A 12,355-nucleotide genomic window follows, 5' to 3' on the forward strand; every position below is an offset into this window, starting at 1 on the left:
GGTCTCGGGTACGGGGTGTTGCACGAAACATTGACGAGTTCCACACATGAGTTGCCTACAATCAGTTACTAACACGTTAAACTATGAATCCATAACAACTTAACACATTAAACCCTTACCATATTTGGCCCTTAAACCTTAGGCACTAAAGTTCTTACCTTTGCCGGAAAAATGGACTAGATCTAATTCTGATCATTCCAAATATCCAAGCCCTCGATTAGTAGCCTTTAATCCACACTAGAGCAAAACAAATCAAATAACACCACTAAACCCTTTTAGTTTAGTCAACAGGCACCCTTTGCATATAGGGGCTTTCGGCTTTTCTTTAAATCCCGAAATAAAGAATGGAAATAAGATTCCGATTACTTACCACCAATGATGTACTTGTCAAGAGCGTTTCAAACACTTCCCCAATCTCAGATCCACAGTGAATCCAAGCTTAAAATACGAGTAGAGAATAGAACTAGATATTAATTCCTGAATCACTATGACTTATGAAGCTTTCGCCTTTTGTGAGTGATCGGTTAAGGTGATTGAATGGGAGAGGTTTTTTTCTTTTATGATTGGTGAAGCAAAGAAGATGGGAAGATGACGATAAAAGAAAGGAGAGGAATGGTTTAATGGCCTCGGCTTGAAGAATTAAGAGAGCAAGAGAATGAAAAAGAGAAGAGAAAAAAAATGAATCATAAAGGCCAAAAATAAATGGCACTTATTTGCTATGGCCGAATGAATGCATTTCGGTATAAATCTTCCTTTTAAATTCCAATCCCCTAAATTGCTCCTTGATTCTTGGCCACTTTCAAAGTTTGAATTTCATTCAAACTCCTAACCGCTGATCTGCAGCCTTATCCACCGCTTCATCATGCTGCTAAGAAGAGTTTCAGTCAAACTCTAACTCTCCCCCACGTGAACAGCAAAATTGGTAGCCCATTGCGCGTACGACAGCTCAAACTCCAGACCTCAGTCCACCCTTGCGCCTACGTCTGTGCTGCTAGCCACTGCACCAGGCTTCCTTCCTTACTAATATATGGTTACAATTAAATATAAACTTTACCTGCTTCAGTTCTGGCCCGCTTTAAAAATAAAACAGAATTTGCCTTCCCCTGGAATCGAACTCATAACCTCACGACAAGCCTAGCACACTGTTGCCACTGCACTGAAGCTCTTCTCATGATGTAATCTACTCACAATTAATTATAATACTTATCTACTGCAGTCCCGGTTCGTTTAAAAATGAAACAAGATATTGCTACTTACCAGACTCAAACCTTTAACCACATGCACACCCTTAACACCTCCTTGCCACTTGACCACGTGCCTCTTTTATGTCACCTTTCCTCCCAAGATATTTATAAGGCCTCCTTGCGGCAAATCCTTGATTGTAAAAAAAAAAACAACCATTGGCGCACGCCGTGCCTTGAACCCAAACACCTCCCACGCCTTCCTAGCGTGCTTAGCCATTGGGCCAAGTGCTCCTTTATGCGCAACCCAAATTATTATTAAGGCCTACTGCCTAGATTTCCTAAGGTAACATAAAATTAAAATTTTTCTAAAGTCTTAAACACCAAAACAACAATACTTTTATAAGTATATATATATATTATTTTTTCCCTATCTAATAATAATAATTATGATAATAATAATTTTATAAATATATCTAATAATAAAAATTTCAAATATCAATAATATAGTAAATAGTAATAGTAATTTTTATAAAAAATTTCAAACATACATGCAGAATATTTTCTAATAATAATAATTTTATCTCGTAATACTAATTAAAATTTCGTAAAAATTTAAAATATCCGTAATAATAAATACAGTAAAAATTTTCTAGTAGTAATTTAATTCAAATTTTTTTCTTAAACGATAATATTTAAAACTTCTTATAATTATTCGGGTTTTCTTCTATTCGAATCCCAGACTAAAGGTCCAATTCTTTCTAAGCCCAATTTTTAAAGCATTACATATATTTTAATATTTTTATCTAAATTAAATTCGAGTAAAATTTTAAACTCATATTTCGATCCGAGCCAATTCTGAACCACTTAAATTTTTTGTTCAACCGGCCCGAATCCAATCCATGCTAAATGATGGCGTTTGTGATGTAAAATGATAGAATAGGGAAAGGAGGAACACCCCCGCCGATATATAGCAGGGGACAGGCAAGAGGGTAAAATTAAAGGGTTTTCCAGGGTTCAAGATAAAGGTCCACCCCAGGTCCCTCTCTTCTGCCTTGTTGGCGAGAGATGAGCTGAAATAAGCAGAGAAGAAGAAGAATGGAGGGGATAACAGAAGGAGTGAACAGCTTGAACATCGCGGATTCATCGCCCTCCAACAAACAAGAAGAACCGTATCCAAGTCTCCAATACCAAAAAGCCCCTCTTCTTCTACGTTAATCTCGCCAAGGTTCGCTCCATTCTCGTTTACTTTGTTTGTCGTTTCTGGGTGTTTTTCTCTTGCACTCCAGCAGTGAGTAGTGGGTAGCTCAGTCTCAAGTGGTTTTTATTTTAGTCAATTAAGAAATAATAGCTTTTAATTTTATTGTTTTGGGGCAGAGGTACATGCAGCAATACAATGAGGTGGAACTCTCTGCACTTGGAATGGGTATTCTTCCTTTGCAATTTCTTTCCCTTTCATTTGGATGCCCATCTGTTACGTATTTCCAAATTCTGCTGATTTTTCTGTGGCTATTAAACTTGCAATTTGCTTTCAATATTTTTAATTACATTAGCTTTTCAGGGATGGGATTTGTCATTTACATTGATAGCTTCGACTGTGTATGGCTAACACATTACGGATATTCCAGGGGTTTTTAGGGACCATAATTGAATTATAAATTGGTGGGGGCCAAAATTCAATTTCACCATTTTACTAATTAGTAACTCTGCAATTACTTTGCAATTCCAAAGGGAGTAAACCTATAAATTTACCGTTTTGGGTCCTTGGTGCGGCCCCTAGGATGCTCACATGCTGTTTTATTCTCGTTATCTTTATGATTGCACTGTTAACCAAAAGAACAAAGTGAAGGTTTTCCTTGACCTTGACATGCAGACATGCTATGTGTTCATCTTTTGTGGCATGTAATTTATGGATGTATCGCAATGCAGATCGCTCCTGTCTTAGAATGTTAGAAAAAATTATAGTGCTTAACTAATTTGTTTTTCCTTGATTATCCTTACCACTTGCTTTTAAATGCTGTCCTCAGCTATTGCTACAGTTGTTACCATTGCTGAGATATTGAAGAACAATGGACTAGCTGTTGAGAAAAGTAAGATTCGTACCCTTAACAATATTCCTTTTATCTTCAATTTCATGTTGAGAATTCTAACTTTTACTATCATGATATCTCCCAGAAATCATGACTTCTACGGTTGACATGAGAGAGGAATCAGGGGGACGACCCGTTCAAAAAGCAAAAGTAAGCTGCTAATAAAATCCATATTAAGTTACATTCGTTTATGTTGCTTGGACTCTTCGTTCTTCTTGCCGGATATGGGGATATGATCTTTCAAGATTCTCCAAATACATAGGAAAATTTAGAAAAAAATATAACTATACCTGTATCAGACACTCACGCCCTAGTTTAAGTAACAGACATTCATTATGTGGCGCACATTAGACTAACCTCAATACATTTGGAAACAGGAGTTTTATTAGAGTTGTCAAAGTGAGAAGGCATAATATGTTGTGTTAATTGGTGGGATAGAAAAATGGGATGAAACAAGTTATTTGTTTTGTGTAGTGTTCTATGTTGGAGTTGGCATGTGTTTGTAAAGCCCTCCTTGGGGAGTAAGATTGCAAAATTCACTTGTAATCCATAATGAAACTCATGAGATTTAGCTGTGTTGATCAGGCTGAAAGTTTTAGGCCTAGTGGTTGCAATAGATTCTGTTAATATGAACGCATATTGAGTTGTGGACATCTATACTTGTATGAAAAGATGCTTTCATATTTTAATCTGCTTAATTTAATCATTAGCATAGAGGGTGTGAGCCAGGTTTCTCAATGTATTATTATGAAGGGCTTGGTGAGTTACGTTTATAGTAATAGTCACGTATTGAAGTTGGGTTCATTGATAATCATAAAGCTCTCTTATATTCGCATGAAATGGTTAAACCTACTTTAATGTCCAGTGGCTGAAAGCATGGAGTTGAATTTATTTTGTAGATTGAAATTCTTCTGGGGAAATCAGAGAAGTTCGATGAGTTGATGGCGGCAGCTGCTGCCAAGGATGTCTTAGATAATGAGGAGCAGAGCTAAGATGAGATTGTTCTCTTAATCTTAGCTTTGTCGGAGAGATGATATATCATTAGGAATTTTTGTAGAAGACTATGATCCCATTGTTATTCAAGATTCAAAATTGTTGCTAATTAATTCCTTATTGGTCGATTTCACATTCATTTATTCATCGATTTATGAGAAGCAAAGACTAACAAACATGATGGCAATACTGCTATGTATGGCTGGTTAGGGTGAGAGCTGAGTCAGATGCTTTTCTTTTTGCTTAAAATATGCCATTAAGTCTATGTATTCTTCATAATTTTGGAATTTAGAATTTAATCTCTGCATTTTATTTGGGAATTTAGTCCATTTATTTTTTGATTTCAAAATTCAAGTTTAAATGTTAATATTATTAAAATTATTTTTGTTAAATTTAAGTTCATTACATCATTTCTTTTAGTTATATTACTATAAATTGAGTTTTTATTCAAAATGTTACACAATATATTTAACAAAAAATTTATCAATAATAATAATTGGATCTAAAATTTAAAATTTAAAAATTTAAAAATAAGTTGACTAAGTTTTTAAAAATAAAATTAAAAATTAAATTTTAAATTGACCAAAAATATAAGAATTTATGACCTATTTTAACTACTATGTTTTAGAACCCTAAGTATGAAAAGTAAAGAAATAGATAATTATAAAAGTTGAAATTTCCACTATAAGCACACTAACATCATCCAATGAACCAATTGAGATTACTTACAACCTATGAACCGATTAGGGGTTCAAGTTATCTAGGGAACGTTTATAATAGTGTCAAAAATCGAGCATGTAACTTACGTTTATTAATAATGTCGAAATTCTGAAATGTTGAGGGGAATCTCAATTCTAGTTATTTAAATAATGTAAGGTTTCGGGGTAATTTTTATTTTATGATTTTTTAATTTTAGTCAATTTCGTCCCTTCATTTTATGATTTTTATCTTAAATAAATATATTATATATTTAAAATTATTATAATATTTTAATTTAATACATTAAATAAAATAGATAAAATTATAGACTATCGTATTTAATATAAATAATATATTAATCAAAATTTTCAAAAATATTTTTTAAAAGAATGGTAATAGTAATAAAATTAAAAAAGAGTTGAGATTAGTCTATTTAAACAAAATTTCTGTACTTGAAACAAAATTAATATAAACTAAATTTTTATTAAAAATCTATAACAAAAACAATTTAATAAGAAAATATTTTTAAGTATTTTTACATTCTAATAATTTTATTATCAAAATAAGGCTTTCTTAACCATACATATTAGGTTGAAAAATTAATTAGTAAACTAGTTGGGTCTAGAAATTATTTAGTGATATAGTTGAAGTCAACATCCTAGGGGATCAACTTCAAAATTGGCACCTCTAGGAGCCAATTTCTAAATTACCATTGTGGAAGTTGGTCCTTAAGGTAAGTTCGATCATGTCAGGGTTCGTGTGTAAGATAACCCATGAAAGGTGTTCATGTGAGGGAAACTGAATTAGGGTTTACATAAAGCTAAAGCAAAACAGTATTGTCATGTGTGCATGCACAATTGAGATGATGGAAGCCTGGCATGATGGAACAAGGCACTGAAGGCTTCTGATTGGGTAGATGGAAGATTGAGATGATAAAACAAGTCTTTAGTTGAGTTGATGGAAGGTTGATAATGGAACAAGGCTTCTTATTGAGTTGATGGAAGCCTAGTTGTGTAACACCCCTAACCAGTACCTATCGCAAGAATAGGGTTACGGAGCATTACCGCAAAAACATAACTCAAATCATTCATTTCCAACATTTCATAATGATTCCAAAATCCAATCAAACACATGCATATCGTCCCATATTCGAGCCTTCGAGGCCTTAGAGACACTTTAGAAACGATTCTGGACTAAATTAGGAACATTTAAAACTTCATGGAAAAAGATGGAAAAATTCATACTGGAGGGGTCAGATGGCCGTGTGGGTAGGACGTATGACTCACACGGCTAAGACACATGCCTGTGTCTCAGGCCGTGTGGACATTCGAAGTAGGGACACACGGCCGTGTTCCAGCTCGTGTCCATGCTCGTGTAACTCTCTAACTTGGGTCACACGGCCAAGCCACACACCCGTGTGCTAGGCCGTGTAACTTTCAAAATACAACCTTTAAAAACCTACAGGGGACACATGGCCTGTCGCATGGCCGTATGTCATACACGGCTGAGACACACGCGCCGTGTCTTAGGCTGTGTAGACAAGAAATAGGCCAATTTCAAGCCATTTGTAACACCCCGAACCCGTGACCGTCGCCGGTGTCGGACACGAGGGGTTAATGGGCCAAATCTTCTCAAGGTACCAACCAATTTGGCATTTCCAGACAGGCTGGAAAACTGCGTCACTGTCGCCATAAAAATCATATCTCGAGTTTCGAAACTCGGAAACTGATTCCGTAAATTTTCCCTGAATTTAGACTCATATATCTATCTATGGCTTTATTTCTAGAATTTTTGGTTGGGCCAATTGGTACAGTTTATTAGTTAAAGTCACCAATGTTACAGAAGTCGACTACACTGACCTTCGCGCGTTAAAACTTGAATATCTCTCTGTACAGGGCTTTAATAATGGTTCCGTTTGTTTCTAATGAAACTAGACTCAAAATGGAATCTGTACATATAAGGCATGACTTCTAATTCTTTCTGGATAATTTATAGTAAATTTTCAAAGTCACGACAGGGGACCCAGAAACCGTTCTGGCCCTGTCTCACGAGAACTTTAATATCTCTCAATATACTGCTCATATGGTCGTTTCGTTCCATCCATATTAAACTAGATTCATCAAGGTTCAATTTCATAATTTATTCACTATTTAATTCTACTTATACTATTTTTAGTGATTTTCAATCTCACCTCACTGCTGCTGTCCGCAACAGTTACTGCAGTAGACTATGCCAATTTCATGAATCTTTCCTTGGCCTTAATCATCCATCAAACATGACACAAATTATGGCCACCTTATCAAAATTAAAGTTTCTAAGACTCGTGGCTATAGGTTCTAGCATCCCACTCGACGACCACATAGGCCATTTTCACATGGCTTAAAGTTTACAACCCACAGTTCAACAAAATATAATAGCCTATACATGCCAAATGTTCTTCAACAACGAAGACAATACCAAAATATTTCAGCCGGTGTGATGACTTCAACGACGGTTCGAGCACGCAACAATCACGAGTCCAAGAGACCTAAAATGGGTGACAAGAAAACACCGAGTGAGTTTATAACTCAGTAAGTCATAAGCACTTTACAATTATCCATTAGCTAAATTCATCACAAAGTGAAACAATGAAACAAGGCTAGGTACTTCATCCATATCGAACTATACCATAATTCCTCGGACCTTTCGGTTCAATCTCATACCAAGCCATACATCCACATTTCATATTTATACGATAAGATATTTGAGGCATTTTAACACACTAACTCATTTTCACCACAATCACACAATTGCAATCATCACATAGATTTAAAGCTTACCAAGCTCAACCCGAGCATGAACATATTGCCTATTCGTCATGAGCTCAAGGTACTTACCCGATTCGCTGTCCGGGATTAACTCGATAATGTCGCACACTCAGTGCCAATTGTAATACAAGAGCATATAGTGAATCCGCACACTTAGTGCTATATATTTTCAGCTCGCACACTTAGTGCTATAGAATCAAACTCGCACACTTAGTGCTGTACAATTTAAACCCGCACACTTAGTGCCAATCTTGTCACCGTGTCCATTTATACCCGCACACTTAGTGCCGTGTCCAATACCTTATGCATTTTGCTGCCTTTATACATTCAACAATGGCATCATTCCATACACATACATTTTCATTTACACATCAATTCATTAAACACAATTGCATATATATTATGATCATTTAAATCAATACCAAATATATGCTTAATGACTACCTCGGATGTTGTCGCATCGTTTTCAACGGCTATTCAATTACTTTGTCTTTCCCTTGTCCAACTTTGATCCTTTGAGTTCTTGAGCTAGTTCACACAAATTTAACTTATTAAAACCTCATTATGCTAGCTTATGGCGAATATGACAAGGAGTTTAAATGGTCATATGGCCACCCTTTTGCTTGGATACACATTGGTCATGCACATTTTATATTACATCAAGCAATTCAATACAATTCATTCAAGCATCAAGGAAAAGCTAAGGCCCTCAATAGGCTACCTAAGGCTGAATATACACATCAACATATGTATTCGTTCATGTGGCGAACATACACATTCATGTTAAGGCCGATTTCCACACTTGATACATTCAACAAGTAAGGTCGCTTGTATCGACTTAACACCAATTTGATTCAAGTTCACAACTAGGCTAGTATGCATATATACACTAGTAAATCAAACACTAACATTTGTACTTCACCTTACTAGCACTTCTCATTCAAATGACATGAACAACGAACATAGTTTCCTTTTATTCCCTACCATGGCCAAATGCCATACAACACCATACCATGCATCATTACAAGCTTTACCTTTAGCATGCAAATAACATCCACAAATCCACCTTAGTTGAACCTTAACTCATCTTCATGCCTCACCACCACAACATCAAACATCAAACATCAATGATACCAAGAAGACAACACCCATGGCGAATATCATCCCCATTTCATGGTAAAGGTTTAGACCATGGGTTAGGTGGAACTCAAACTATCAACTAAAACATGCATAAATCTCATGGATAACATCAACATACCTTAGTCTAGCAAACTCCCATGGCTGATTTTCTCAAGCTTCCCCCTTTCTTCTTAGTACATTCGCCAAGCAAGGAGAAAATGAGAGAATGAACATTTTTTTTCTTTCTTTCTTTGTTTTTGTTTCTCTCATGTACGGCAAGGGGGAAAGCATCCACACTCTTTTTTTTTGTTATCATCATTTTCTTTTTCCATTTCTTTAATGCTAACTTTCTTAATTTATTGTTTCCTACATGCATCACTAGTCTAACATGTTGGAGACATGTTTCCACCCATAGTATGGCCGGCCATCATGCTTCATTTTGGCTAATTTGACATGCAAGGACAACACTTTCCCACATGTATTAATAGGCCACCTTACATTTGCCTAGCACATTTCTAAATTTTCTCACATAAGTCCTATTTGATAAAAATTCACTTACAATTAACAAAATCCAAACATGAAATTTTCACACATGCATATATACATATAATGAGCATCAATTATGATGGTTAATTATTATTATGACTCGGTTTAGTGGTCCCAAACCACTTTCCGACTAGGGTCAATTTAGGGATGTCACAACTCTCCCCACTTAAGAAATTTTCGTCCCCGAAAATCTTACCGTAAATAGGCTCGGTATCGCTCTTTCATAGAGTCCTCAAGTTCCCAAGTGGCTTCTTCCATTCCGTGTTTATGCCACAACACCTTCACTAACGGGATTTTCCTATTGCGCAACTCTTTTACTTCACGTCTCATAATGCGAACCGGTTCCTCTTCATAGCTCAAATTAGGTGAATCTCAATCTCGGATGGAGCAATTACGTGCGATGGATCAGACCTATATCGTCAAGCATCGAGACATGAAAACGTTGTGAATCCTTTCGAGCTCGGGGCAAAATTAATCGATATCGATCGCCCAACTCGTTCGGATACTTCATATGGCCCGATGAACCTCGGACTCAATTTGCCCTTACGACCAAATCTAAGCACCTTCTTCCAAGGTGAAACTTTGAGAAAGACCTTGTCTCCAACCTGATATTCAATATCTTTTCTTTTCAAATCCGCATACGACTTTTGGCGATCCGAAGCAGCTTTCAAACTTTCACGAATTACTCGAACTCTTTGCTCGGCATCCTTAACCAAATCAACCCCGAAGAATTTACCTTCACTAAGTTCAGTCCAGAATAATGGGGTACGGCATTTACGACCGTATAAAGCCTCGTAAGGTGCCATCTTAATACTTGATTGAAAGCTATTGTTGTGCGAATTCAATCAAAGGCAGATACCGTTCCCATGAACCACTAAACTCAAGGATACAACATCTCAACATATCCTCGAGTATTTGAATTATCCGTTCGGATTGACCATCGGTTTGGGGGTGAAAGGCGGTGCTGAAATGCAACTTGGTACCCAAAGCTTCTTGCAACTTCTTCCAAAATCGCGAGGTAAATCTCGGATCTCTATCCGACACGATGGAAATAGGCACCCCGTGTAATCTCACAATCTGAGAAACGTACAATTCGGCTAGTTTGTCCATTGAAAAATCCGTACGTAACGGGATAAAGTGAGCCGACTTAGTCAGTCTATCGACAACGACCCAAATCGCATCCTTCTTACTCACTGACAATGGCAGTCCGGATACAAAGTCCATTGTGACTCGATCCCATTTCCACTCGGGTATCGTGATCGGCTGAAGTAATCCTGAAGGCACTTGATGTTCCGCTTTCACTTGTTGACATATTAAACATCTTGAAACAAAATCAGAGATGTCTCGTTTCATACCATGCCACCAAAACCGACGTTTCAAATCGTTGTACATCTTCGTACTCCCCGGGTGGATTGCCATTCGGCTACAATAGGCTTCGTTCAAAATTATTGGAATAAGTTCCGAATTCTTTGGAACACACAGACGACTTCTGAACCTCAAACAATCGTCATCATCGATTTGAAATTCCGAGTCCTTGTTCTGAACACACTCATCCCGTTTTGCAACCAACTCATCGTCGACTTTCTGAGCTTCACGAATTTGACGTATCAATAATGGTTTGGCTTTCAATTCAGCTACTAACACATTGTCGGGTAGGATAGACAAGTGTACATTCATCGCTTCATAAAGCAAACAAAGTGATTTCCGGCTTAAGGCATCCGCAACCACATCACCCTTCCCGGTGATAATCAATGACGAGCTTATAATCTTTTAACAACTCGAGCCATCGCCTTTGTCGCAGATTTAAGTCTCTTTGGGTCATCAAATATTTGAGACTTTTGTGATCCGAATACACATGGCACTTCTCACCAAATAAGTAATGTCGCCATATCTTTAAAGGCGAATCGATGGCGACCAATTCGAGATCATGGGTCGGATAATTTTTCTCATGTGGCTTTACTTGTCTCGACGCATAGGCCACAACTCGCCCTTCTTGCATCAATACGCAACCCAACCCAAGTAGGGATGCGTCACTATAAATGACAAACTCTTTGCCCGATTCGGGTTGCACTAGAATTGGGGCTTCAATCAAATAAGCTTTCGGTTGATCGAAACTTTTCGACATTTCTCCGTCCATTCGAACTTAACATCCTTTTGGAGTAACCGTCATTGGCGTGGCTATCGTCGAGAAACCTTTTACAAATCGTCGGTAATAACCGGCAAGCCCCAAAAGCTCTAACTTCGGTAACATTCCTTGGTGGTTTCCAATCGACTATGGCGAATTTTGTTCGGTCCACCGACACCGTCACGGACACCACGTGCCCCAAAAAGCTAACCTCTTTCAACCAAAATTCACATTCTTGAACTTTGCGTATAATCGCTTATCTCGTAAGATTTGCAACACTAGCCTCGGTGTTCAAGATGTTCGGTTTCATCTCTCGAATAGACCAAAATGTCATCGATAAATACAACTACGAACCGATCCAAGTATGGCTGAAAATTCTATTCATTAAATCCATAAACACCGCGGGCATTAGTGAGCCCAAACGGCATCACCAAGAATTCGTAGTGACCGTACCTCGTTCTAAAAGCGGTTTTGGGTATGTCCGATTCTCGGACCCTCAACTGATAGTACCCGACCTCAAATCTATCTTTGAAAACACCGAGGCTCCCTTTAATTGATCAAACAAATCGTCAATTCGTGGAAATGGATATTTATTCCTTATAGTCACTTTATTGAGTTGACGATAGTCGATGCACAACCTCATGGTTCCGTCCTTCTTCTTCACAAACAATACAAAGCGCCCCATGGAGAAAAACCCGTTCGAAATAACCTCTATCCGTCAATTCTTGCAATTGAACCTTCAATTCCTTTAATTCCGTTAATGCCATACGATACGGGGCTATTGAAATCGGCGTA

The 12,355-nt window shown here is 37.2% G+C and overlaps 1 pseudogene; it reads left to right on the plus strand.

Moving 5' to 3' along the window:
* The first annotated feature begins 2,109 nt into the window (after positions 1-2,109).
* Positions 2,110-4,575, plus strand: LOC108466483 (uncharacterized protein At2g34160-like; annotated as a pseudogene).
* Positions 4,576-12,355: the final 7,780 nt, after the last annotated feature.

This window comes from Gossypium arboreum, chromosome 2, assembly GCF_025698485.1.
Source record: "Gossypium arboreum isolate Shixiya-1 chromosome 2, ASM2569848v2, whole genome shotgun sequence".
NCBI classification, from domain to species: Eukaryota; Viridiplantae; Streptophyta; class Magnoliopsida; order Malvales; family Malvaceae; genus Gossypium; species Gossypium arboreum.